Source organism: Lepidochelys kempii, chromosome 1 (assembly GCF_965140285.1).
Source record: "Lepidochelys kempii isolate rLepKem1 chromosome 1, rLepKem1.hap1, whole genome shotgun sequence".
NCBI classification, from domain to species: Eukaryota; Metazoa; Chordata; order Testudines; family Cheloniidae; genus Lepidochelys; species Lepidochelys kempii.
Window position 1 is genome coordinate 262,572,447 of NC_136380.1, and position 22,075 is coordinate 262,594,521.

General features: G+C 45.7%; 1 protein-coding gene across 6 annotated transcripts in view; it reads right to left on the reverse strand.

Moving 5' to 3' along the window:
• Positions 1-22,075, reverse strand: part of TCF20 (transcription factor 20) — a 213,326-nt gene that overhangs the window by 78,553 nt on the left and 112,698 nt on the right. Inside the window, exon 1 of one of the 6 annotated variants that reach the window (XM_073327265.2) lies at positions 10,952-11,150. The exons of the other annotated variants lie outside the window; for them this stretch is intronic. The gene's annotated coding sequence lies outside the window, so the exon portion shown is untranslated. Of the gene's footprint in view, positions 1-10,951; positions 11,151-22,075 lie in introns of those variants that run through there. 6 annotated transcript variants of the gene reach the window in all.

The window sequence follows — 22,075 nt, forward strand, 5'->3', positions numbered from 1 at the left end:
GACGCCACGAGACAGCAGCTGGACGCGTGCGTCCCAACCGGGCACTGCTACCGAAGATCTCCGATCAATGGCGCCGGGATGCACCGTCACCTGGAATGAAGCACCCACAGGGACAGCACTTGAAGAAGCAGCTTCCAAGCCGTGAGGTGGAGGGACTGCAGGTCGGGGTGATGAAGGCGACCATGGTCCTGAGTGATGAGGTCGGAGAGGAGAGGCAATGTAGCAGGTGCATCCACTGACAGTTCTAGGAGTGTGGTGTACCAATCTTGTAGAGGCCACGCTGGGGCTACCAGAATTATCTCTGCCCTGTCCCTCCAGACCTTGAGTAGAACCTTGTGCACGAGAGGGAACGGGGGAAAGGCATAGAGCAATCGGCCTGACCTGGTCCTGTGCCCAGCCTGACCCGGTGCTCTGTGCAGCGCGGCAGCGGGCTGTACCGCCGCCAGCCACCGATGCTCCAGGCAGTGCGGTAAGGGGGCAGGATAGAGGGCAGGAGAGTTCGGGGTGCCGGTCAGGGGGTGGGGGTGTGGATAGGGGTCAGGGCAATCAAAAGGTGGGGAACAGGGGGGTTGAATGGGGGCAGGGGTCCCAGGATGGGCAGTCAGGAAGGAGTGGGGGGTTGGATGGGGCGGCAGGGGGGCAGTCAGGGGCAGGGGTTCCGAGTGCGGTCAGGGAGAAAGGGTGGTTGGATGGGGCAGGAGTCCCAGGGGAGCAGTCAGGAATGAGAGGAGGGGTTGGATGGGGCAGTGGGGGACAGTCAGTGGCAGGAGTTCAGGGGGCAGTCAGGGGATAGGGAAAAGGGTTGGTTGGATGGGGCAGGGGTCCCGGGAGGGCAGTCAGAAAGGAGAGGAGGGGTTGGATGGGGCAGGGGTCCCGGGAGGGCAGTCAGAAAGGAGAGGAGGGGTTGGATGGGGCAGGGGTCCCGGGAGGGCCATCAGGGGACAGGGGCGTTTGGATGGGGCCAGAAGCGGGGGGGGGGGGCCTGAATAGGGGATGGGGGCCAGGCCATGCCCCCCTCCCCTAACTGGACCTCCATACAATTTCCAAAACCTGATGCAGCCCTCAGGCCAAAAGGCCTGCTGTAAAGGCCTGAGCCTCAGTCTGGCGTGCCAGGTCACGTAAGTGCAGGCTGCCATGTGACAGAGGAGACGCAGGCATCCCCTTGCTGTAGTGGTCGGGTATTGCTGGAGGCCTTGAATGATGTCCGTGATGGCTTGGAATCGGGACTCTGGCAAAAGTGCTCTTGCCTGAACCAACTCCAACACCACCCCAATGAATTTTATTCTTTGAGTTGGTTCCAAGGTTGACTTCCTCAAGTTGAGGAGGAGACCCAGTCTCTCAAATGTGGACCTGATCAGATTTGAGACTCCACCTGCCCTCGGTGCGGCCCCTGAGCAGCCAGTCATTGAGGTAGGGGTATACCTGCACCTGCCTCCAACGGAGGAAAGCGTCCACGACTAACATGCACTTGGTGAACACTCGGGACGCTGTTGAGCGGTCCAATGGAAGGACTGTGAATGGATAATGTTTGTGGTCGACCACAAAGAGTAGGAATCGCCTGTGTGTGGACCAAATAACTACATGGAAGTACGTGTCTTTCATGTCGAGGGTGGGGTACAGTCTCTCTGATCCAGAGAAGAGATAATTGTGCCCAGGGAGACTATGCGGAACTTCAACTTTATCATGAACTTGTTGAGTCCTCGCAGATCTAGAATGGGTCTGAGACCCCCCCTTGGTTTGGGGATTAAGAAGTATCAGGAATAGAATGCCTTGCCCCTGAGCTCCTGAAGAACCTCCTCCACCAATCCCACGGCAAGGAGCACCTGCACCTCCTGGATAAGGAGTTGCTCGTGAGAAGGGTCCCTAAAAAGGGACGGGGAACGGGGGTGGGAGTGAGGGCAGGAGCAGAACTGAAGAGAATATCCCACTTCAACCATACAGAGGACCCAGCAGTCCGAAGTTATTTGGGACCAAGCACGGTAGAAGTGGGACAGACAATTCAAGAAAGACAGGGAAGGATCCAGAATTGAGATTGGTGCGCCGTTCTTGGACGCACCTTCAAAAGGCCTGCTTGGAACCTGATGATGGTTTAGTCAGACCGTGGGCCTGCCGGGGGGTTTGCAGGCTTTCATCTGCCATTCCTGCCCGTTCTCCTATAAAATTCCTGCCTCAGCCGAGGAGGATAGGAGCACTGCTGCTGAGGCTTGAAATGTTTGAGCCTTGTCCGGGAAGGATGACGAGGAGGCTAATGGGGGAAGAAAGTCCTCCTGACCCTCTTGGTCTCCAGGGGCCTCCTGTAACGCCTCTCTGTTGGGGCCAACCACACCTGCATCAGGCTCAGGAACTGGGGTTGGTTCCAGTGGAGGTCGAGTGACCAGTACCTCCTCAGCACCCCTAGGGGTGGGGTCACTGGCTGATGCCTCCAGCCCCCGCGGTTCAGAGGTCACCAAACAGGAACCTTTGGATTGGGCGCCCTGGGCCTGGTGGTACGCCCATGGGGTCCAAAATGGGCACTGCGCCGGTCCCTGCCCAGTGCTGGCCCCATCTCTGAGTATCTAGACCCCATCTCTGAGTCCGAAGACGGGGACCGCGATGGCCAGGGCGGTGCCAAGCAGACCTGGACTGGTGAGCGGTGCCGCGAGGCACGGGAGTGGTGCCGAGATCGGGACCTGTGCAAGGACATTGACCGGTGCCAGGATGACTGGTGCCGGGAGCAGGACCTCCTGCGTGACGGGGATCGACACGAGGACTGGCATCGTGATTGGGAGCAGCGGTGCTGAGGGACAGAGCATCACCTGTTTGCCACACGTTGTAGTACCGGAGGCTTGGCCCAAAGGACCGTGGTGTTGTCATGGTGATAAGGTGCCTTGCAGCTTCAAAGGTGGATGGCAATTCCATCTCCTCGATGACCTGACTCAGAGAGTCCAACAGCACCGGACTCAACATTCCCCCTTAGAATCATAGAATATCAGGGTTGGAAGGGAACCCAGAAGGTCATCTAGTCCAACCCCCTGCTCGAAGCAGGACCAATTCCCAGTTAAATCATCCCAGCCAGGGCTTTGTCAAGCCTGACCTTAAAAACCTCTAAGGAAGGAGATTCTACCACCTCCCTAGGTAACGCATTCCAGTGTTTCACCACCCTCTTAGTGAAAAAGTTTTTCCTAATATCCAATCTAAACCTCCCCCACTGCAACTTGAGACCATTACTCCTCGTTCTGTCATCTGCTACCATTGAGAACAGTCTAGAGCCATCCTCTTTGGAACCCCCTTTCAGGTAGTTGAAAGCAGCTATCAAATCCCCCCTCATTCTTCTCTTCTGCAGGCTAAACAATCCCAGCTCCCTCAGCCTCTCCTCATAACTCATGTGTTCCAGTCCCCTAATCATTTGTGTTGCCCTTCGCTGGACTCTCTCCAATTTATCCACATCCTTCTTGAAGTGTGGGGCCCAAAACTCGACACAGTACTCCAGATGAGGCCTCACCAATGTCGAATAGAGGGGAACGATCACGTCCCTCAATCTGCTCGCTATGCCCCTACTTATACATCCCAAAATGCCATTGGCCTTCTTGGCAACAAGGGCACACTGCTGACTCATATCCAGCTTCTCGTCCACTGTCACCCCTAGGTCCTTTTCCGCAGAACTGCTGCCTAGCCATTCGGTCCCTAGTCTGTAGCTGTGCATTGGGTTCTTCCGTCCTAAGTGCAGGACCCTGCACTTATCCTTATTGAACCTCATCAGATTTCTTTTGGCCCAATCCTCCAATTTGTCTAGGTCCTTCTGTATCCTATCCCTCCCCTCCAGCGTATCTACCACTCCTCCCAGTTTAGTATCATCCGCAAATTTGCTGAGAGTGCAATCCACACCATCCTCCAGATCATTTATGAAGATATTGAACAAAACCGGCCCCAGGACCGACCCTTGGGGCACTCCACTTGATACCGGCTGCCAACTAGACATGGAGCCATTGATCACTACCCGTTGAGCCCGACAATCTAGCCAGCTTTCTACCCACCTTATAGTGCATTCATCCAGCCCATACTTCCTTAACTTGCTGACAAGAATACTGTGGGAGACCGTGTCAAAAGCTTTGCTAAAGTCTAGAAACAATACATCCACTGCTTTCCCTTCATCCACAGAACCAGTAATCTCATCATAAAAGGCGATTAGATTAGTCAGGCATGACCTTCCCTTGGTGAATCCATGCTGGCTGTTCCTGATCACTTTCCTCTCATTCAAGTGCTTCAGGATTGATTCTTTGAGGACCTGCTCCATGATTTTTCCAGGGACTGAGGTGAGGCTGACTGGCCTGTAGTTCCCAGGATCCTCCTTCTTCCCTTTTTTAAAGATTGGCACTACATTAGCCTTTTTCCAGTCATCTGGGACTTCCCCGGTTCGCCACGAGTTTTCAAAGATAATGGCCAATGGCTCTGCAATCACAGCCGCCAATTCCTTCAGCACTCTCGGATGCAACTCGTCCGGCCCCATGGACTTGTGCACGTCCAGCTTTTCTAAATAGTCCCTAACCACCTCTATCTCCACAGAGGGCTGGCCATCTCTTCCCCATTTTGTGATGCCCAGCGCAGCAGTCTGGGAGCTGACCTTGTTAGTGAAGACAGAGGCAAAAAAAGCATTGAGTACATTAGCTTTTTCCACATCCTCTGTCACTAGGTTGCCTCCCTCATTCAGTAAGGGGCCCACACATTTCTTGGCTTTCTTCTTGTTGCCAACATACCTGAAGAAACCCTTCTTGTTACTCTTGACATCTCTGGCTAGCTGCAGCTCCAGGTGCGATTTGGCCCTCCTGATATCATTCCTACATGCCCGAGCAATATTTTTATACTCTTCCCTGGTCATATGTCCAACCTTCCACTTCTTGTAAGCTTCTTTTTTATGTTTAAGATCCGCTAGGATTTCACCATTAAGCCAAGCTGGTCGCCTGCCATATTTACTATTCTTTCGACTCATCGGGATGGTTTGTCCCTGTAACCTCAACAGGGATTCCTTGAAATACAGCCAGCTCTCCTGGACTCCTTTCCCCTTCAAGTTAGTCCCCCAGGGGATCCTGGCCATCCGTTCCCTGAGGGAGTCGAAGTCTGCTTTCCTGAAGTCCAGGGTCCGTATCCTGCTGCTTACCTTTCTTCCCTGCGTCAGGATCCTGAACTCAACCAACTCATGGTCACTGCCTCCCAGATTCCCATCCACTTTTGCTTCCCCCACTAATTCTACCCGGTTTGTGAGCAGCAGGTCAAGAAAAGCGCCCCCCCTAGTTGGCTCCTCTAGCACTTGCGCCAGGAAATTGTCCCCTACGCTTTCCAAAAAACTTCCTGGATTGTCTATGCACCGCTGTATTGCTCTCCCAGCAGATATCAGGAAAATTAAAGTCACCCATGAGAATCAGGGCATGCGATCTAGTAGCTTCCGTGAGCTGCCAGAAGAAAGCCTCATCTACCTCATCCCCCTGGTCCAGTGGTCTATAGCAGACTCCCACCACTACATCACTCTTGTTGCACACACTTCTAAACTTAATCCTTGCGGAGCCGAAGTTGACGGTGCCAGCTCCAAAGACTTTGGCACTGGGTGCTCCTCTCGGGGACATGCTCCATTGGCCAGCTCCAAAGGGGTGGTCTCTGATTCGGAGATCCTCTGCTTCCGCTGCTTCTGCGTCGGGGAATGGCACCGGTGTTGGGTCATTCCCACTGGTTTTGGCACCAGGGAGCGGCGGTCTCTCCCTTCCGCAGTGCCGTTTCTAACACTGGAGCTGGAGCACTGTGCACCAATGAGCTCGGTGCCACGTCTTGCCGCGTCGATGCAGGTTGCGGTCTGAGTGTTGCCTCCATAAGGAGCTGCTTGAGGCGAAAGTCTCGCTCTTTTTTTGTTCTGGGGCAAAACCCTTTACAAATCCTGCACTTGTCTGCTTGGTGTGCTTCCCCCAGACACTTTAAGCAAGTGTCGTGGGGGTCACACATTGGCATGGACTTGTTGCAGGACTTGAACCTCAGGAACTTAGGCATGTAAGTCCCCCAAGGAGAATGCAGTCTGGGTGGAGGGTAAAACCCCCAGCCCAACAGCTAACTAACCATAGTAACTAAGAACTAAACGACAAAATACAAACAGGCTGAATAGAAGCTAGGGAAACGTGGAGCGCTTGCAAGGCAAGGTGCCACAGTTCCAACAACCGTCACTGGTGGTAAGAAGAAACGGAGGAGGAGCCGGGTCAGCAGGGTCATATATAAAGCGCCATGAAGGCACCACTCCAAGGGGCTCCAGAGCCGACCCAAAGGGTGCTGCTAGAGGAAAAGCTTTCTGACAACTGTGCACGCAGCGCGCGCACACGTAACTGGAATCGACATGAGCAAACACTGGAAGAAGAATTAGGGGATTTAAGGGAAGGAGAGGTAGCACTCAGGTCAGGGGGGACCGGTCAGTCCCACATTCTCCCCGCTTATGCATGCACCAGGATCCATCAGAGCCCTGCTTTTGGAAAGAAGTTTTAGCTCCTCTCCTTGCCACCACCCACCCATGCTCCAGATCAGTGTTTTTTTCAAACTGGGGTATGTACCCATCTTCTCTGGGGGTATGCAACAAAAATCCTGTGATTGCAGACAACATGCTGGGATGGCCCGAGCCACCTGGTGTCACTGCTCGCCCTCCTGAACATTCCTCCGTGATCCCCTGGGGAGGGGGACCCACAGTTTGAAAATCTCTAGAAGCTGTTGCTAAATGGAAGGCAGAAATCTGGGGGGGCACATGACCCTGAATGCCCCCCATGCATCACTTCTGCCTATCTCAGAAGAGGGGACGCGGAAGATTACATTATTTGGAAAGAGACACACAGCTTAAAAAGTTTGAAAACCACTGCTCCAGATGGATGTATTGAGCCTCCACCAAGTCACTTCACCTCTGTGCTTCCATTTCCACATTTGTACAATGGGAAGAATGTTTCCCTCCTTGATAAAGTGTTCTAAGATCTACTGATGAAATGTACTATGTAAATATCATCATCTGTCCACAGAGGTATCTTAACTGCAAGCCTACACAACAACCACCACTTTAATGACCACTAACTCCAAGAACATTTCTCTGTTAAAAAACTCCAGGAAAGTCATCAAAAAAATCTTGTTAATTCCGAGTTAAGGTTGTTCAGTGGTACTTCCCACCCTTCCAATCAAATTTATGAAATGTCTGAAAACCAGGAAATACAGAATAAAGGTGTACACACCCATGCAATTGTAACTCTGCCCTCTGAGTGACGCCCCAATATGCCCTAACACACACGCTTGCACTCTGCCTTCACACTATACTGAACAGGAGCTACTTATATCAGCCTGACACTCACTCTCCTCCACAGAAAAATCCCCTATCTAACAAATTTTACAACCCCTTCACTCTTACGCACACTATGCCATCTAACACACTCTCACTTACCCTTCACTAAACTCAGAGTCCATACCTCATATCCCCCCCAACTGCTGACACTCTGACTGGCAAGACCACCTTGTGCCCTGCTACTGACACAATCCACAATACTGAAATGAGACACAGTGGATCTTGTGATACACATGTACCTCTTTCCTTTGATCACACATGTGGGGATCAGGCAGAGGGGCTCATACCCCACAAAGAGGCATGGACCGCACAGATTGCCTCATATCACAATCACAGCTCTGCCAAGATGCTCCAACTAACCCCTCTGCCATTCACTACAATTACACCAAACACAGTGAACTCAGATGAAGTGCATGTAAATAATTCCTACTGGCTATTGCCTGCTCCAGTTAAGGTTGTTTGGGAGTGTACCTGAATTCTTCATTTCCAGGTTTTCACAAGTTTGAGTTTATTCTGGAAGGGCATGCAATGCCACCAGGCAAGTTTTGTCAGTGAATAGACTATAGGAGAGAAACAGTGAAAAACTACACACAAGGTAATGTCAAATGAACAAAGCAAACAGAAGTTGAATCTTACCAACAACAGGACATAAAAAATTCAGACTAAAGAGTCTGGTGTCCTTTTAAGCAGAATCCTCTGCCTCTGCATAAAACCCATCCTGCATTTCTCACAGGATTATTTGGCTGATCCATACAATTAGCAGATTTATGAAAAGGAACAGCACTATAATGGGTTTTATTTAGGAACAGGTAAGGATATGTGGGAGAAGTCTTAATCCCATGAATTTGGAGCAGAGACCATGTTTTTGTTTTGTGGTTGTTCAGCACTTAATACAATTGAGTCCTGTCCAGGTCTACAGCTCCTTAGATGCTACAGCGGGGTAATCAATTAATTTTGTCAAGTTCCAAACTTCCTGGTCAAGGTCCAGATTGCAGAAACGTTTTTCACACCATAATAACAATAAGTATCAGTAAATAAAAAGATTTCACAGTCCATTCAAAATCGTGTGGCGGTCCGGATTTGGCCCACCGTCTGCCTATTGACTACCTCTGCGCAATGGTAATACAAATAAATAATAATTACTCCATAACAATACTTTAATTGAAACATACTACCTGTTCCTGTTATTCTTGCAATATGATACCACTGTTCTTACATCTAAATGTTGTCCTGACAGAGTATAGGCCAAAGGATTATTTCACAGGTGAATCCTTTAGAGAAGACACATCCAGGCAGACTACAGCTATCCACCTCTACATAAGTAGAGGCTTATAAATTCCATATTTTTTTCCCCCTGCTACAGGGTGGGTTATACTGGCTTGGATAAAACTTAACTGGAACCATTTTAAAAATCCAAAACATACACCTGGTACAATAATCTATACTCATATCACTACACCTGTTCAGCAGATCCAGCTTTACCTATTATGTGAGTCTCAGCTACCACTTCCTTCTCTATTTGCAGGAAGTCAAAAAGGATGACATACCAGTTTCTGACTGCAGACTCCCACACAATCAAATACACTCCCACACAGCTCACATCCATCTGCACATCCATTGCCCCAGATCTGTACTCCTGCCCCGGGATCTGTATCCAGCTGGGGTTCTCACTTGTCCATCTTACACAAACAAGCTACATCCCTTTTTGACACATGACCACCTCTACCAGCAGCCACACATGCCCCTTCCCATCAAGTTCGCCCTTACTAGCATTCTGACTGCCAGCACACATACATATCTACACCTGTAGTGTTACATATCTACCCTGCCCATTTATCTTTATTCATAGTGAGAAACCGATCCTCAATACAGCTCTCTACCCACGATTAGACATATACCTTCATCCCCAGGTGCATCCAGCCCTGTCAGTACAGGCTCACCATTTGCCATATGTATTTATAGCCCACAGCATCACATTCATTCAGACATGTCACTTTTGAATTGACAGACTACCTTTAACAAGTTAACCTCACTTCCCTCCTCTCCTCAATACACTCCCCCAATACCCAGCAGCCAAAATTCAGAGTGGGAGGAACAAAGGAAAAAAAAAAGAAAACCACTAACTGGTGGGTGATCAGTGAATAATTTATGAAAGCATACGGTCTTCGTATTCATGATTTATGTGCAGAGAAGCAACTTGCCCCATTATCAATACTACTAAATTATTTGCTGTAAGATGTAGAGTGACCTAAGCTACAATCTGAACTCTGCTCCAAAAGATAGCCCTAGGGAGTATAAGATATGAGAAGATCCAAAAATGTATCTTAGAGCTCATCTACACTGTGGGTCTGGTTTGGTTTACTGAACTTTATAAACAAATTGTAATACTTACCCTACATACAACATATTAACACAAGTAGGGCTCCATGTCTGTATGGAAGTCACAGAAGTCACGGATTCCATAACTTTCCGCGACCTCCATGACTTCTGCAGGGGCCAGCTGCTCCAGCGGCCCCTGGCACCCCTAGCCCTGGATGCCAGCACCCCTTCCCCCCAGAGGCTTCCCCTGGTAACGGTCTAAGGGCGGCTGGTAGCCCCCAGCAGCTGGTGCCACGGGCCCCAGATGCGCCTCCCCCGATTTAATCACTGGTATTTTTAGTAAAAGTCACGAACAGGTCACTTCACAGGCTTTGAATTTTTTTTTATTCCCCGTGACCTGTCCGTGACTTTTAGTAAAAATACCCATGACTAAATTGTTGCCTTCCATGTGTCTGAGCTTATGTGTAAGTACCATGTTTTGACCTTGCCTATGATCATGACTGTAATATACAGGATTTAACCATGTTCTAACAATTCTGCTGTGAAGATGGGATTGGCCATCCATCTCTCATTACCTAAATTAGTCAGTCCTTTTACTGCCAAGGTCAGTATGTGAAAGGACATCCCAAAAGGTACTGTATTTAAGAACAAACCAAAAAAAGCCACATACATCCACACACCTCTCTGCTCTACTGATCAACGACTTCACTAGTTAGTTGGGTAGTTGCCCAGATTTTCCCAGAATACATTGATGTAAGCACAGCCCAAAACAGCTGTGCTAAAAATGGTGGCATAGGGATGCTTTGACTTGCATTAGCTGTAACTATGTCAAAGGAGAATTCAAGAGGGAGCATATCAGAGTCTGGTTACACTTAAAGCTGTATGTGTCATGTAAGGAAGACTTTTTTTGCATTCAACTTTTCTTTAAACTCTGGACTCTAACTATTGTGACTCATTTGTACAAGAACATAGTAGGTAGCAGGGGAAGATTATTAAAATGTGGGGACTTTTCAGTTAATGTTGACTTTAATTATCATCCTTAGAGTTAACATCTCATTGGACTAAATGGCATAGTTCACGGCTTACTGCTACTGATATAGAATATTTGCAGATTCAGGAAGACAAGATGCACCGTCTGGCTAGGTTTGCAGAATTTGAAACAGCTGAGGTGTGAACTGCCCCATTCACATCAACCTTGTTAATTATTTCACTGCTCAAAATATGAATGAAATTCTACACGGCTTACTCCGTCACTGCTCATTTTGGTGCTACAAGTAGGTGGGCTTGGGAAACATGACCACTTACTTTTTGCCCTCAAATCAAGAAACAACTCCAGCCCAAGGATCCCAGCATGGTATCTGAGCCCCGCTGAAGGGAAGCCAAGACAAAGGACCACACTAGAGCCCACCTGTGAGAGATGTTTTGTTAGAAAAAATATTACTAAAAACAATTACCATTCAAAATGTTAAGTAATATTGTTGTAAGCTTGAAATGTAACACTTTTAGTTTTAAAAAAATGACATGTATTCAACTAGTTCTTAACATCCAATACTGAAAACACAATTCCATGAAGTAAGAATTTAAGAATAGATCTTAAATTACAATTTAAATTTTCTAAAGTATTAGTAGGCCTTTAAGAACACAATGAGGTGAGCAAGGTGACAACTAGTTTCATTTTCCTGCGGGGGTGGGCCTCAGCTTTCAAAAATTTGGGTAACAATGAATTAAAGGATCCAACCAGTACCCTATTGCTACATGTTCCTTTATTACTCACTAAAAGAAAAGGAGTACTTGTGGCACCTTAGAGACTAACCAATTTATTTGAGCATAAGCTTTTGTGAGCTACAGCTCATTTAATCGGATGCATACTGTGGAAAGTATAGAAGATCTTTTTATACACACAAACCATGAAAAAATACCTCCCCCCATCCCACTCTCCTGCTGGTAACAGCTTATCTAGAGTGATCACTCTCCTTACAATGTGTATGATAATCAAGGTGGGCCATTTCCAGCACAAATCCAGGGTTTAACAAGAATGTCGGGTGGGGGGCGGGGAACAAGGGGAAATAGGTTACCTTGCATAATGACTTAGCCACTCCCAGTCTCTAGTCAAGCCTAAGTTAATTGTATCCAATTTGCAAATGAATTCCAATTCAGCAGTCTCTCGCTGGAGTCTGGATTTGAAGTTTTTTTGTTGTAATATCGCAACTTTCATGTCTGTAATCGTGTGACCAGAGAGATTGAAGTGTTCCCCGACTGGTTTATGAATGTTATAATTCTTGACGTCTGATTTGTGTCCATTTATTCTTTTACGTAGAGACTGTCCAGTTTGACCAATGTACATGGCAGAGGGACATTGCTGGCACATGATGGCATAGATCACATTGGTGGATGGGCAGGTGAACGAGCCTCTGATAGCGTGGCTGATGTTATTAGGCTCTGTGATGGTGTCCCCTGAATAGATATGTGGGCACAGTTGGCAACGGGCTTTCTTGCAAGGATAGGTTCCTGGGTTAGTGGTTCTGTTATGTGGTTGCTGGTGAGTATTTGCTTCAGGCTGGGGGGCTGTCTGTAGGCAAGGACTGGCCTGTCTCCCAAGATTTGTGAGAGTATTGAGTCATCCTTCAGGATAGGTTGTAGATCCTTAATAATGCGTTGGAGGGGTTTTAGTTGGGGGCTGAAGGTGACGGCTAGTGGCGTTCTGTTATTTTCTTTGTTAGGCCTCTCCTGTAGTAGGTGACTTCTGGGAACTCTTCTGGCTCTATCTGTCACCCTGAGCAAATTACACCCAACCTTAGATTTGCCCCCTTGTTTTATTCTGCACAATCAGTGTATTGTTCAATGTATACTGTTGATTTTGCATATTAAATGCAATAAAACGAACTGAGTACAAGGGTACATTAGGGACAGAATTCTATCAGTTCTCAGACAGTGATATGTTGGAGGGAAAAAAGTATATTAACTGCAACGATTGACCTGTAATATGTCTATTGATTGTAGGTTTATGTAAGCTATGTAGATTTTGCAAAGTTATACCAGTAACTATATTAGTTGTCAGTGGCTCTCAACCCACGAGATGAAGACTACTAGTGGTCCATAGTCAAGTTTATGGTGGTCCACCCAATTGGTTGACTGAAAATTATCTACACTAATCTTTAAAGTATGATGGTCACTGCTACTTTATTAAAAGAAAGTGTGTAAATCAACCCGTCTCAGTTCCCTCACAACTCAAAAGTCCATATTGCTAAGACCTCCAAAAAGCAGAAATATAGGGTAGCTTGTGGGATTCACACTAATGACACCATCTCAAAGAACCAGTTTACCAGAAAGTAAACTGTTCTCTGTTCTTAGGAGTCAGTGTGGATCCCACTATAGATGACTGGCAAGCAATATCCTCCCTGGATGTTAGGAGTGAAGAGTTATAGCTATATCAAACCGATTGAACTACCGCTCTCCTGAACTTTACATCTATCCTGGCTACCCTGTCAAGTGCATAGTTAGCAGGTTGCTTCATGTAACTGCTTTGCATATTTTAAAGACTGGCACATTTCTGAAGCAGGCAGAAGATTAGGCCTATGCCCTGGGGAAGTGTGCCTTGACATTCTGAGGGAGAGGCTCAACAGCCAGCTGATAGCGGTAATCCACTATATTTCCACACAGCAAGAGATTCTCTGCAATGAGATAATTTGACCTTTTAATGTGCCTAATATGGCCACAAAGAGGTGGGAAGAGAGCCTAAAAAACTCTATTATCTCAACAGGCCTAAAGAAGGCTCTGGAAACCTCCAGAGTATGGAGCTTGTCTTCTCCAAACACTGAGTGTCCCTTTGAGATGAATACCATCAGGGTAATAGATCGGTTCAGGTGGAATTCTGAGACCACCTTAGCATGGAATTTGAGGTGTGGTTTCATCACTACTTTGTCCCAGTGAAAATATGTATAAGGCAGTCCACCCAGAAGAGCTTGGAGTGAAGTGACCCTCCATACTGATCCGATGGTAAGGTAATATATTGAGCACTCAGACAACAATTTAGAAGAGGCTTGAGAAGGACACTGAGGTCTCATGAGAGTTGGCTCTCTGACTGGAGGGTGTGAAGAAGGCTCTTGAAGAATTTTGATACTGTGAAATGTGAGAATAGAGTGCAACTGTGGTAGTGTGACAGAATATTGCAGATGAGGGTCCAGGTGAACTGATTAAAAGTTTCATCTCAAAACTTAAATGTTTAAAATATTTTAAACATTAATAAAAAAGACTCCATCTTTCTCTGCCAGCCATGTTTCCCTCAGTTTTTTCCCCTCTGCACCCCTGCTTTCCACATGCATCCTCCAGTTCTCTGTGCTCCCGCAGATGCCGTCCTTCTTCTGGCTTCCTATCCAACTCCACTGTCTAAGTCCACTGCTCAATCAGAAGCTAGAGTAGGTCTGTGTATACACATTTTAAATACTGCACAACTTACACCCAAAAGAAACTCCATAATAGTTTAAGCCAGGCTGTGGCTTTAGGTAACAGGAATGAGGGGGAAAAAAACCAAGGGCACTAAAACAAAATACTGTATCCTGCCCACTTTAAAAACACACCCACCCCTGCACAGAGGTTTCTTTACCCTGGTCCAATGTACAAGGAGAGACCAAAGTAATTTGACCATCCCAAACTCATGCCGCAGGTTTCCCATGAGCAGTATGCTCATCTTCTCTCACTCAGACAGAAGATCTGTCAATGAAGACAGTGAAAGAGTGAGTGGTAGAAGGGAGGTAATAATCAGAGGTATGAAAAACAAGAGGAGAAAGAATGAGACAAGATATGTCCACACCATAAACCCTACATCAGCACAGCCCCCTAGTATAGATGAGTGTACATGGATAGAAGCCTTTTTTCTGTCAGTGTAGCAATACCACCTCACGAAAAAACATTAGCTATACTGAAAGCAGCACTCTTCTGTTTGCAAAGCCGCATCTACACTGGGGGTTCTGTCGGCATAGCTATGCAAGTCAGAGATGTGGATTTTTCATATCCCTGACCAACACAGCTACCCCAATATTAGTTGTAAGTGTATTCCAAGCCTCAGTCAATGGAGAGGAATGATAAATTGGTAAGTAAGTGGAAAGGAAATAAGAATGGGAGAGACTGTGCTCATCGGGCATGATTTTCAGAAGTGCCAGATACTTAGGACTTCACGTGAAATCAACAAGAGCTGACCTCTGAAAGTCAGGTCCACAGGTTTTAGACTTTAGCTCTGAGAGTCATTCATTCCATACATTGGAAAAAAAATAGAGGGACCATTCGTGAGGACCAGGGCTTTTTTCAGCCCAGTCCAAAAAGAAAATATGAAGAGCATGGATAAGGAGTATATCATCATACCCTCATTACGAGGTAGGGCAGTGTTTTCCAACTGGTGCCCCATCTGGCCCAACAGGTGTGCCACAGAATTTTTTTAAAAACTAAAATGGGGGAAGCCACCTTCTGATTAGCTGTCCGCCTCACTGGCCCACCTTCTCCATGGAAGGAGCAACCAATCAGAACTCGAACTCCCTCTCTTCTCCCATCCCCTCCTGAAAGCGCAAGCTGTTGGCCCCCCTGCCCCTGCCCTATCCTCCTGCAGTCACCGGCCAGAAGGTGGAGTGAAGAGCCCCTGGAGCTCCAGGCGGGCTACAGCAGAGAAAAGTTTGAGAACCAGTGATGTAGGCACAGTGGAAGATCCTAGGGGCTTGTTAGAACAGGGAACATGAAGAGGCAGCAGTGCTTCTCCCTACTTCCTTATACAGCCCCAGGCATCAAGGAAAAATTGATAAACTAACTACCTTGCCTCAACACAAGAACAGAAGTGGCCTATGTCAGATGCATTAGAGGGAACGAACATTACAGTGCAATTATTGAGTGATCCATCCCATCATCCACTACCAGCTTCTGGCAGTTAGAGGTTTAGGACACCCAGCGCATGGAGTTGCATCCCTGACCATCTTGACTAATAAGCCACTGATGGACCTATCCTCCATGAATTTATCTAATTCTTTTTTGAATCCAGTTATACTTTTGGCCTTCACAATATCCCCTGGCAATGAATTCCACAGATTGACTGGGCATTGTGTGAAGTAGTACTTCATTTGATATGTTTTAAATCAGCTGCCTATTAAGTCTTTGGGTGACCCCAGGTTCTTGTGTTATGTGAAAGGGTAAATAACACTTCCTTATTCAATTTCTCCACACCATTCATGATTTTATAGACCTCTACTATAGACACCCCATAGCTGACTCTTTTCCAAACTGACAAGTCCCTGTCTTTTTAATCTCTCCTCATATGGAAGCTGTTCCATACCCCCGAATAAGTTTTGTTGCCTTTCACTGTACCTTTTCCATTTCTAATACACTTTTTTGAAATGGGGTGACCAGAATTGCATGCAGTATTCAAGGTGTGGGCATACCATGAATATATATAAGGGTGTTATGATATTTGCTGTCTTATTACCTATCCCTTTCCTCATGGTTCCTAAAATTCTGTTAGCTTTTTTGACTGCTGCTGCACACTGAGCAGATGTTTTCAGAGAACCATCCACAATGACTCCAAGATCTTTTTCTTGGGTGGAAATAGCTAATTTAAACCCCATCATTTTGTATGTATAGTTGGGATGTTTACCAGTGTGCTTTACTTTGCATTTATCAACACTGAATTTCATCTACCATTTTGTTGCCCAGTCACCCAGTTTTGTGAGATCCCTTTGTAACTCTTTAGTCTGCTTTGGACTTAACTATCTTGAGTCATTTTGCATTGTCGGCAAAATTTGCCACCTCGCTGGATTACCCCTTTTTCCAGATAATTTATGACTATGTTGAACAGCACTAGTTCCAGTGCAGATCCCTGTGAAACCCGACTATTTACCTCTCCATTGTGAAAACTATTTATTCCTCCCCTTTGTTTCCTGACTTTTAACCAGCTACTGACCCATGAGAGAACCTTCACTCTTATTCCATGATTGCTTAGCTTGCCTAAGAGCCTTTAGTGAGAGACCATCTCAAGGGCTTTCTGAAAGATTAAGTGTACTATCTCCACTGGGTCACCCTCGTCCACATGTTTGTTGACTGCCTCAAACAATTCTAATAGATTAGTGAGGCATGATTTTCACTTACAAAAGCCATGTTGATTCTTCCCCAACAAATTGTGTTCATTTATGTTTCCTGTAATTCTGCTCTTTACTACAGTTTCAACCAATTTGCCTGGTACTGAAGTTAGGCTTATGGGCCTGTGATTGCCAGTATGGCCTCAGGAACCTTTTAAAAAAATTGGCATCACATTAGTTATCCTCCAGTCATCTGATACAAAAGCTGATTTAAGCAATAGGTTACATACCACAGTTAGTAGTTCTGCAGTTTCATACCAGAGTTCCTTCAGAACTTTTAGGTGAATACCATCTGGTGCTGGTGACTACATACTGTTTAATTTATCGATTTGTTAAAACTTGTCAAAACTTTCCCTACTGACACCTCAATCAGAAAAAGTTACTCAGCTCTGTCATCTAAACAAATGGCTCAGGTGTGGGAATCTCCCTCACATCCACTGCAGTGAAGACTAATGCAAAAAGTTAATGTAGCTTCTCCGCAATGGCCTTGTCTTCCTTGAGTGCTCCTTTGTGCCTTGATCGTCCAGTGGACCCAGTAATTGTTTGGCAGGCTTCCTGCTTCTGATGTACTAAGAAAAAGTTTCGCTGTTAGTTTGTGTGTCTTGTTAGTTGGTCTTCAAAGTCTTTTTTGGCCTGCCTAATTATAGCTTTACGCTTGACTTGCCAGAGTTTATGTTCCTTTCCATCTTCCTCAGTAGAGTCTGACTTCCAATTTTTAAAAGACGACTTTTTGCCTCTAATGTTTTCTTTTACTCTGTTGTTTAGCCATGGTGGCATTTTTTGGACCTCTTAATATGTTTTTTAATTTGGGCTACACATTTAGTTTGAGCCTCTATTAAGGTGTTTTTAAAACGTTTCCATACAGCTTGCAGGCATGTCACTCGTGACTGTTCCTTCTAATTTCCATAGCTTCCTCACTTTTGTTTTGTTCTTTTTTTAAGTTAAATACTACTGTGGTGGGTTTCATTGGTATTTTTCCCCCTACAAGGATGTTAAATACATTATGGTTCAGCTATAGTCACCTCTTATACCATATCCCATGCACAACTTCAGACTAAACCAAGAACTGCCTCTCCCATTGTGGGTGCCAGGATTAGCTGCCCCAAGAAGGGTCATTAATGGTGTCTAGAAATTTTATCTCTGCATCCATCCTGAGGGGACAGGTTCCTGGTCAACACAGGTATAGTTGAAATCCCCCATTATTATTTGGTTTTCTGTTTTTGTAGCCTCTCTAATCTCCCTGAGCATTTTACAATCATCCTTATCCTAGTCAGGTGGTCAGCAGTATATTCCTAGTGCTGTACTCTTATTATTCATGCATGTAGTTTCTAGCCATTGAGACTCTATGGTACTGTTTGATTTATTTAAGATTTTTACTATGCCTTCTTCACATATAGCATCATTCCCTCATTAGTACAACCTACTCTGTCATTCCTATATATTTTATGCCTCAGTATTACCATGTCCCATTGATTATCATTCCACCAAGTTTCTGCAATGCCTATTATATCAAGATCCTCTTTTAATATCAGGCACTCAAGTTGACCTATCTTGGTATTTAGACTTCTAGCATTTGTATACAAACACTTACAAAATTTGTCATTTTTTAATTGTCTGCCATTATGCGATATAATTGAATGGAACTCTTTCATCGGTTTCTTTTCCATTCCTATGTGCGTTTTACTAACTTCTCTCCTTTCCTCTTTAGTAGGATATACAGTATCCTGTGACACTCTGTATCTCAGGCGAACACCCTGCACCCCCATGTGCATCCTTACAATATGATTGTGTGGTATCCAATGCAAAGTTTGTCATGTCAGGTGTCTTTGGAAGGCTCATGATGCACTGAGCATTGTTATTATAGTAATGTTATAGGTTGTAATTTCATGCATATAGTTATGAGACTGAAAATGTGCCCTCATAGCCTAAAACAAGCCCAGGCAAAACTCTCCAGAAGTAGAGGGGCAGTTCACACCTCATCAGGGCACATATGGCACAAACCCAGCCCAGCCTCACAGGAACAAAGGACACTGGCCTAGGCAGCAACAAAAGATATGTTGGACTCTCAAGTGAGTCACCCCCATCCCGTTGGTCAGTTTGGGACTACGATGAGGTAATGCTCTCCTGACTCTGAAATGGGGGTGGGGAGGACAAAAAGCCAAGGGGAAGAAAGGACACGATAAAAGGGAGAGATGTTTGCCATGCTCTTTCTCTCTTCCGCCTCCATCTACAGACACCGCCACCAAGTGACTGAAGCACTGATCAAAGGGGAGAGCCTGACTAAAAAGTAACCAGCCAGCCTGTGGTGAGAAGCATCTAAGTTTGTAAGGGCACTGAAAGCGTTAAGATCAGCTTAGAATGCATTTTGCTTTTATTTCATTTGACCAAATCTGACTTCTTGTGCTTAGATTTTAAGTGATTGTAAGTCAATGTTTTGTGGTTAATAAATTTGTTTGTTTATTCTACCTGAAGCAGCGTATTTGGTTTGAAGCAGGTCAGAGACTCCTCTTGGGATAACAAGCCTGGTACATACCAATTTCTTTGTTAAATTGATGAACTCATACAAGCTTGCAGCATCCAGCGGACATAACTGGACACTGCAAGACAGAGGTTCCTAGGGTTGTGTCTGAGACCGGAGATATCGGCTAGTGTCATTCAGTTGCACAATCCAAGCAGTTGCTGGACAAAAGTGCTCACTCACGTAGCTGGGACCAGCTTACATGCCAGAGGCTGTAGGTGAACAGCCCGGGAGTGGGGGTTCTCACAGCAGAGCACGGTAAGGCTGGCTCCCAGGGTCAAGGATTGGAGTGACTTAGCAGACCAACGGTCCAGATAACACCAGGGGAATGTCACATATCCCCTTTAATAAAGCCTCCCCTAAAGAACATGTCTGTCCAAACTGTGCACTCCTCTTCATCTGTTGGCTTTCCCACAGCCCTTAGCTTAAAAACTCCTCTATGACCCTTTTAATTTTACATCCCAGCAATCTGGTTCTGTTTTGGTTTTGGTGGAGCCCATCCTGTCTGTATAGGGTCCTTCTTTCCCAAACGGTTCCCCAGTGCCTAATAAACCTAAACCCCTCCTCCCTACACCATCGTCTTATCCATGCATTGATACCCTGCAGTTCTGTCTAACTGACCCTGCATGTGGAAGGGGAAGCATTTCAGAGAATGCTACCATGGACGTCATGCACTTCAATCTCTTATCTAGAAGCCTAAATTCAAGTGAGAGGTAGTGGCAAGAAGATAAACACAAAAATAAGCAGTCCTTAACTAAGGCTGGTCTACATATAGAGCTATTCCTAATTAACTCCATGTGTGGACTCTAATTCTGGAATAAAAGTGCCCATCCATGGAATTGGGAATAACTATGTGTAGACAAGCCCTAACAAAGCCTCTTGGTTAGCAGAAATATTCCTTGTGTGTAAGCAAGATAATTAATTTCCCAATTCCTCCTTTCTGACTAGGGGTATGTATACACTACCACTTGTCGATATAACTAATGTTGCTCAGAGGTGTGAATAAGCCACCAAGTGACCTAAATTGCACTGACTAAGCACCGGTGTGGACAGTACTAGGTTGTCAGTAGAGCTTCTTCTGCCGACATAGCTACCGCCACTCGCTGAGGGTAGGTTAATTAAGTCAACAGGAGATCTCTCTCCAGTCAGCTTAGAGCGGCTACACAAGAGAATTTACAGCAGCACAGCTACATCCGTGCAGCTGCGCCGCTGTATGCTCACTAGTATAGCCATAGCTTAAGAGCTTCCAGATCCTCCTCTCTCACTGAGCTGCAGAAAGGGTAGGTATTTCCAGTAGAGATAAGGAGGTGTTACTACCATTATACAAGGCACTGGTGAGACCTCATCTGGAATACTGTGTATAGTTCTGGTCTCCTATGTTTAAGAAGGATGAATTCAAACTGGAACTGGTACAGAGAAGGGCTACTAGGATGATTGGAGGAATGGAAAACCTGTCTTATGAAAGGAGACTCAAGGAGCTTGGCTTGTTTAGCCTAATCAAAAGAAGGTTGAGGGGAAATATGATTGCTCTCTATAAATATATCAGAGGGATAAATATCGGAGAGGGAGAGGAATTATTTAAGCTCAGTACCAATGTGGACACAAGAACAAATGGACATAAACTGGCCATCGGGAAGTTTAGACTTGAAATTAGACAAAGGTTTCTAACCTTCAGAGGAGTGAAATTCTGGAATAGCCTTCCAAGGGAAGCAGTGGGGGCAAAAGACCTATCTGGCTTCAAGATTAAACTCAATAAGTTTATGGAGGAGATGGTATGATGGGATAACATGATTTTGGCAATTAACTGATCTTTAACTATTCATGGTAAATAGGCCCAATGGCCTGAGATGGAATGTCAGATGGGGTGTGTCAAGGTTCCTTCCCCACTCTGAACTCTAAGGTACAGATGTGGGGACCTGCATGAAAAACCCCCTAAGCTTATTTTTACCAGCTTAGGTTAAAACTTCCCCAAGGTACAAACTATTTTACCTTTGGACTTTATTGCTGCCACCACCAAGTGTCTAACAAATATATAACAGGGAAAGAGCCCACTTGGAAACGTCTTTCCCCCAAAAATCCTCCCAAACCCTACAACCCCTTTCCTGGGGAAGGTTTAATAAAAATCCTCACCAATTTGCATAGGTGAACATAGACCCAAACCCTTGGATCTTAAGAACAATGAAAAAGCAATCAGATTCTTAAAAGAAGAATTTTAATTGAAGAAAAAGAATCACCTCTGTAAAATCAGGATGGTAAATACCTTACAGGGTAATCAGTTTCAAAACGTAGAGAATCCCTCTAGGCAAAACCTTAAGTTACAAAAAAAAGACACAAAACTAGGAATATACATTCCATTCAGCACAACTTATTTTATCAGCCATTTAAACAAAACAGAATCTAACGCATATCTAACTAAACTGCTTATTAGCCCTTTACAGGAGTTCTGACCTGCATTCTTGCTCTGGTCCGGGCAAAAAAACAACAACACAGACAGAGAGAACCCTTTGTTCCCCTTCCCCCCTGCAGCTTTGAAAGTATCTTGTCTCCTCATTGGTCATTTTGGTCAGGTGCCAGTGAGGTTATCTTTAGCTTCTTAACCCTTTACTGGTGAAAGGGTTTTTTCCTCTGGCCAGGAGGGATTTAAAAGTGGTTAGCCTTCCCTTTATATTTATGACAGGGTGGGATCTGAGTTCCTCCAGAGAATTCTTTCCTGGGTATCTGGCTGGTGAATCTTGCCCACATGCTCAGGGTTCAGCTGATCACCATATTTGGGGTCAGGAAGGAATTTTCCTCTAGGGT